Source organism: Crocodylus porosus, unplaced genomic scaffold (genome assembly GCF_001723895.1).
Source record: "Crocodylus porosus isolate Cpor-Errol unplaced genomic scaffold, CroPor_comp1, whole genome shotgun sequence".
Lineage (NCBI taxonomy): Eukaryota > Metazoa > Chordata > Crocodylia > Crocodylidae > Crocodylus > Crocodylus porosus.
In genome coordinates, this window is record NW_017728911.1 from 4243467 (window position 1) to 4250443 (window position 6977).

General features: G+C 47.8%; 1 long non-coding RNA gene across 1 annotated transcript in view; it reads right to left on the bottom strand.

Moving 5' to 3' along the window:
- Positions 1-2089, bottom strand: part of LOC109308874 — a 23545-nt gene extending 21456 nt beyond the window's left edge. The window contains exon 1 of the long non-coding RNA XR_002100720.1: positions 2078-2089. This is a non-coding gene — a long non-coding RNA (uncharacterized LOC109308874). The remainder of the gene's footprint in view (positions 1-2077) is intronic.
- Positions 2090-6977: the final 4888 nt, after the last annotated feature.

A 6977-nucleotide genomic window follows, 5' to 3' on the forward strand; every position in this document is an offset into this window, starting at 1 on the left:
CCTGCTCGAGATGCATCTGTGGATGCATGACAAGGTGCGGTTGGCCTTCCTGACTGCCTCCCCACACTGCCGGCCCATGTTCATCTTGGTATCCATAGTGACTTCAAGATCCTTTTCTGCCTCTACACTGACAAGAAGGGAGTTCCCCAGCCTGTAGGTATGCTGCTGGTTCTTCCCCCCAGGTGCATCACCTTGCACTTGTCAGTGTTGTGTCCCATCCTATTCTCCTCTGTCCACCCCTATAACCTGTCTAGGTCTAATTGCAGCCTATTCCTCCCTTCTAGCATGCCCACATCCCCCCACATCTTAGTGTCATCAGTAAATTTGAACAGGGTGCTTTTTACCCCCTCTTCCAAGTCACTGATGAAGATGTTGAACAGTGCGAGGGTTGTTGGTTGTAGCCCTGTTGGCCCAAGGACATAAGCAGACAAGGTTCTTGGGGTAGATGTGATATCTTTTATTAGACCAACTGAACAGTTGGAAAACTTGTTCTTTGCAAGCTTACAGGTGCAAATGCCCTTCTTCAAGCATAGGGAGAGTTTGTTGGTGTTTGTGTGGTCTCCTCTGGTATTTGGCTTTCCTCTGGTATTTAATTGAGCCTGCCTCTGCCTCTTTCTTAGACCTAAGAAGGGGAACATGAAGCCCAAAAGCATGCCCAACAGCTCTCCCAACCATACCTTTGGTCCAACAGAAGATATGACTGAAAGTCCCTGTTTCTCATACAGTAACTATAAAGGCAGTAGAAACCAAAGGCAGGCATGGTTTGCTCAGAGAAGGAGATGTACCACAGTCAGGGGATCCCATCATTCTTGGAAATGTTAACAGCCCCTATATAGTACAACTCTGCAGTGGCCGAAGGTGTCCCACCTGGCCAGGAAATTAGAAATGGGCTTGTGCTAGGCAGTTCAGTCCCTTCTTACATTCAGGGGCATTTGAATCTAGTTCCTGACCTCAGGCACTCACAGGGTTTGGTTTGGGTCTACCTCAATGAAATCTCTTCAGAGAAGAACACATTCCATGCACTGTGCATTATTTGACTAGGCTTGCTCTGCTATTTGAGTTCACTGCCTAGAGACCTTCCTCCATGCACACATGTACTAGGTAAATGGAAGTGGCAAGACAGTGTGTTTAATTAGTGGAGACTAGAAAGCCTCAAGGGACAGGAAAGATGAAGAGAGCTTTGGAAGGAGTTACATGCTGGCAGCTCACCCCTGCTTGTTACACAGAGATGGAGCTATCAGGGGCTCTCGTGTTCTCACACCAAGCATTTTGGGTTGGGAAGAAGAGCTGAAGTTTGAGATGCTGAGTCACATTGGATTGCCAGGGAAAGAGGGGTCAGCTGGATTCTCCGTCACCTGTCCAAAAGGAGTGACTGCTTAGGGGTGGACATATCTCAGAAGGATTCAGATCCCCATTGTGATTTGGACTTCATCTCCAATACTTCCTTAAAAAATCAATCAGGTTTGTCCATCTCTTCCTACTTGGCACTAGCTTTCATCTTCAGGAAGCTTTACAAGCCATAATGAGGTCATCTCCATGGATCTCCATGGGGAAATTACTCCTGACAGGAGATGGCTCCTGATTTTAGCAGGAAAAAACAAAATAAAACCCAATCCTTGAGATCTGAGGCTGAGATTAGAAAGACCATGTTTTTTAACACCAAAGATCATTTAATCATGAGTATGACTGCCCTTAGAGATATTATGACCCCATCACTTAAAATCTTTCAAGACTTGATGCCTGTCTGAAAGGATGTTCCAGATGAAACTGAAGCAATGGGCTGACTGCAGGAGTGTCTGGGGGAGGTTGCCTGGTCTGGCTGGATGGTCTCATGGGCTGTCCTCACATTTCAGCCTATGAGCCTAAGACTCTAAGCTCCCTCAGCTGCTTTGAGCACTAGATCACCATTATAATTATCAGGGAGAGGGAAGCAGATAGTCACAGAAATGAAGGGTCAGAAGGCCTAATCACACATGGTCACCAAGGAATTCAACCAGAATTTGGGCTACCCCTTACTTCTGCAAACTAGCCCCTAAACCTTCAAAGATCTGGACCTGTGTGACTGAACCAACTGAACCAACCCATTTTAGAGGTGGGGCAACTGAGACACAGAGAGGGGATGTGTTTTGCCCAAAGTCACACAAGGGACAATGAGGAAGCCCACATCTCTGAGGTCTCCACCCACTGCCTCAGCATGACTGCCGGGGGTAGGGGTATGAGACAGCTCGCATGGTATGGTTTGTACCCTGATAGTACCGAGAGTCACCATTTTCTGACCTGCATCCCACTGTGTTAGGATCTGTTACAAACCTACAGCAAAAACCCTGCTCCAAAAGCCTTTCAATCTCTGCTCCGTCCCTTCCACTTCCCTTCCAGGCTGGTAGACAGGAGCCCATAGAACAGTGGCTTCCATTATGTGGCCCCACTCCTGGCCTTGTGGCCCCACTCCCAGTTGGCTTTGGACCCTACATTCAAGGCACAGCCCCACCTGTAAGTGCTATGACCCTGCTTGGGACCGTGAGCCTTTATTCGGGTACCACTGTTGTGGAAGCGAAGTGGATAGGAACCTGCAAGAATTAGCGAAGCTTCTCTGGCTCTCACACATGCATGCACCCCCTCCCTAGAGCCAGGAGAGCAGGCGGGCCAGGTGTTGTTTCCATCGCTCGGTGGAGGAGGGATCCATTCCAGCACGTAAAACAGCAGCATGTGAATGACATTGCGTGCCTGGGAGACAAAGGTGTCGTGCCCAGTGCTCCCCTCCAGCCGCCTGGCTCAGCACTTCCTCTCCAGGTGCTGGCTAGAAATCAAAGCAGGGAAAAAAGGGTGGGGAGCAATTAAGAAAGCTGATCTCCCTGCAACGCCCTGGGAGGATCGTTTTGCCACGCACAGCTCTCTGCAGGTAGGAGGGGTGAATAAACAGCAGCAATCACACGTTTCCGAGGCACGGTCCACGTGGGAAGATGACACCTGAGGAAAGTGTGGCCCTTCAGCCTATCCCAGAGCCTCTGCACAGCACCAGCCTCTTCCAACCAGCGCTGCCAGGGGCGGTGTTGTGCATCTGCTAACAGTACTGGACTAGGATCCCCTGGGATGGGCTCTCCACTGCTTTGCAGGGAGTGCATTTACCCCTGTCAGTGCTGGATTTAGGCTTAAGCTACTTAAGCCACAGCTTAGGGCCTCATAGTATGAGAGGCCTCTAAAGAAGGGAAAAAAAACAGACATTTTTGTTCTAATATGACGAAAATATACATATATATGGCTCCACAGTTATTATTCATATTGAATTAATACATTTATGCAGAAATAACAATAATTCATCTTAAAACTTCATGAAAATCCATTTTCGTGGATTTTGTGGATTATCTTTATCATATGGGGCCTCATAAACGGAACATAGTTTAGGGCCTCTGTATGTCATAATCTGGCACTGACCCCTGTCATGGGCTGGGACCCTGCTGTGCCAGGAGCTATGATGTGAACACGGAATAATAATACGGTCCAGCCCCTGGGAGCTTCCAAATGGCACCAGTCTGATTCTCCTTGCTTTGGTTTAAATCCCTGCTGGAGGTGTAGGGCAATGGAGAAGCAACCCCAGGAAATCTAGGTTTAGTTCCCATCTCTTCCATAGGTTTCCTGGATAAGCTGAAGACAGCCATTCAGGCCCAGTTCCTCAAAGGCATTAAGGATCATTCTCAGTAATGTCAAAGGGATATAGGCACCTTTGCTTGAGTTTCTCTGTGCCTTCTCCCCCTTTGGAAAATGCACATCAAAGTTGTTTCCTTCTTCTTAGTCTGTCTTGTCTACTCAGGTGGTAAGGTGTCGGGGCAGCAGCCGTCTGTTACCAGAGAGATGCACAATCCCCAAAACGATGGAGTCCAACTTCTCAAGCCACCCAGGTGGGGTTTCAAGCCACTGAAGTCCCCTGGATAATGGTCCTTTGTCCTCCAAGGCTGTGAGTCCAAGACTCTTCACCATCTATGGATTGCAAGGAACCATTTGTACATACATTTGTACTGGGTGATGTTGGGTAAGTCTCATGACCTCTCTGTGCCAAGGTTCCCATCAACAGAGCAGGTCAACACAGGAACTGCCACAGCCCATCAGACCATCCCCTGTCCTGTGCCCTGCTAGATCTTCATTATATCCACTCAGAGGTTTCATCCTCCTCCCTGGAGTCCTTATAGGGAGCAACGAGACCTGTTAGAGGCCAGAAACACTGCCAGAAACCTACCTACAGGGGACGTAATAGTTGTCTCCTGACAACTTCCTGACCTCTGCCACGTAGCAGTTGCCTCATTCACTGAAGCACGATGCCTTTAGAGCCCTTTTAAATCATTGACTTCATTTTTTCCTGCCTAGTGTCACTCAGGGTGTTTGTATTCACTGAAGAAATGTCTGAGCTTGTGAGCTCCACAAATTAACTGCACATTGTGTCAAATGGAAAGCATAATGCTATTTCATGGGATAGAAAGTGGTGTCGGGGAGCTTCTGGGACATAAACGCTGTGGACTCAGGAACCAATGAGCATTGTTGCCCTGCTAGGAGAACCTAAAAAGATTTCTATTGAACTGAATGATGATGGCTTATTATCAGCCAGCAATAAAGCTAATAAGCCTTGAGAAGATAAAGCCCCTCTTTGTTTATCACAATGCCAGTTCCAGTAAGGAAATCATAGAGCTGGCAGTCTACATGGGGATTATGGACTGAAGGCTTTAATTAAGGAAGATAGTTAGCAAAAGAAAAAGAAAGGGGGATTGCTTATCTAGTAACAGTGATTGAGGCTTTCCTGAGAACAGTTAATGGGTTTGTTTATTCCAGGTCCCCATGCTGGAGAAGGCAAAGGGCTAAGATGCAACATCAGAGCAAAGAAAGACATTGGGGCGGGGGGATATTCTCATTCTAGCTCCATTTATTGAGCCATCAAAGCTATCATGTGTGTCCCCTCCACCTCCCGCAGTCTTGAGTGTCCCAGAATTAATTAAAGTAGCACCCAGGAAATCCAATCTGGTTTCAGGGACATGTTTTGTTAGGTACTGTATAGACAAGCAGCACAGGAAACAGATCCTACTGCTTAGTTCACAATATACATGTCTGACAGGATGCGATGAAATGGAGCATCAGGGTGGGAGTGGTTTAGAAGAACCAGGTTTAACTCAGGTCAAAAGAGCCAAGCACAAGTCACAGCTCTCAAAGAGGCCTGGCTAAAGGGGTGTCAATGAAAGTGTCTCAAGGAGAAGGGAGAAAGGGATTGAAATAAGATGGATTGATTCTTCTTGGGACCAAACAAACATAGGTGAAACATTGTCCACCTGCTACCCACTCCTTAATTAATTCCTGTCCAAGCTTTGCTCCCATCATGGTGACTCTTGCAGTCCTTCCTGCTCCCCAGACCATCCCTTTTTTACATGCACCTTCTAAGAGGCAGCAGGAGCCCAGGGGATGAGCCCAGATGTAGAAGCCTTTGCTTCTGTGTCCACATGACAAGGAGTTTTTAAAGAAGATCCACAACGGCAGTCTGTAAAGAAATGAAGTTCAAGGAAGTTAATGCTACTTATTGCTAGGGCAAGGCATAATTGAAGGTACCGCCTGATTTCTGACTGGGAGCCTCACTCTTCCCCACCCCTCCAGAAACCTGGGTGTGTTATATATGGTTGGAAGCTCTTTCCTTTGTACTGTTATAAATCACTGTGTTGTCAGAGGACAAGACACTGAAGGAAATTTATACCCACTGTGACGACCAGCCTTTCAAGTCTGCTCAGTTCCTATTCAGGCACCTACACACAGCCCATGTCTTTACAGGGCCTTTAGATCACTAGCTCCCATCAGTTTCATAAACTCTGAGAGCTCGTTATACCAACTGTTTGAGCCCAGGGCTTGGGGTAATTGTGCTGTCAAGCACTTTGCCTGGTTGCCCTGTGTGCCCATCCAGGGCCCTTGCTGAGTGATCACCATAGATTAACTCCCCTTCCTGCTGCCCTGGCACAGAATGGGCATGTGGGCTCTTGCCCGATCTGGGACTGCCAATCAATGAATCCCTCAGAGTTGAGACCACATCTCCACCTTGGACCATATGGGGATTGGCCTGGCAAACATCCTGCTGTTCACATCTGTCTCCTTCTGTCTTCCACTTCCTGTTCCCCCATTACATCTTTTCATCCAGCTGCCTTTCCCTTCTCTCTCCTGGGCCCTTGTCTGTTCCATCATCACAGCTCCCACTTTCATTACTTCCTCTGATCTCTCTCCTCTTTGGCTTGTCTGTTCCTCTGGAGGTTTCAACCTCCCTGTGCACATCTCTTACTTTTCTTCCAGCAGGGAATATGGCCCCTTAAAGAAGAAGGAGACAGATTCTCAGCTGAACTAATTCCAGCCTCAGGGGATTACGCGAGAACAAGTTAAATGCCTGTCAGTCACAGATGCAAGTCTACTGAAGTCAATGGAGCCACTGTAATTTAAACCAGTGGGGGATGTGTCCCTTTAAAACTGGGTATTACTCTTCCAGGCCTGCTATTAGGTACCAGGGACCTTTTGAGGGGGAAATTATGGGTAGGAAGCTCCTTAAAGCTGCCTGGAACCCATTTTTGGACCCTTTACCCTCTGCCCCTTGATTCTCCTAGTGCTAAACCTTCATCTAGGTTTCCTCTGTCCAGAGCCTTCTTGGGTGATCTTTCTGGCCCCTGCCAGACGTGCACTGTGCAAGAGAAACAGCTGTTTGGATCTCCTGGAGGACTCACAGCAGTATCAGAGGAGCATACTTCCCAGAGAGCATGCCCCTTAATGAAGGACATTGTCAAGCAGGAGCTGTACTATTAACACATGTTGCTTATCTCGCCTGCAGCAATAAAATGTTCCTTCCCACCACGGAGCACAGCTGCTGCTTTATCTTATCATGGACCAGAGGCATGAGAGAGAGCGGCTCAGTCTCTCTTATCAGCAAACAGCCACTGGCATTAGGTTCAGTGGAGGCATCTTACTCAAGG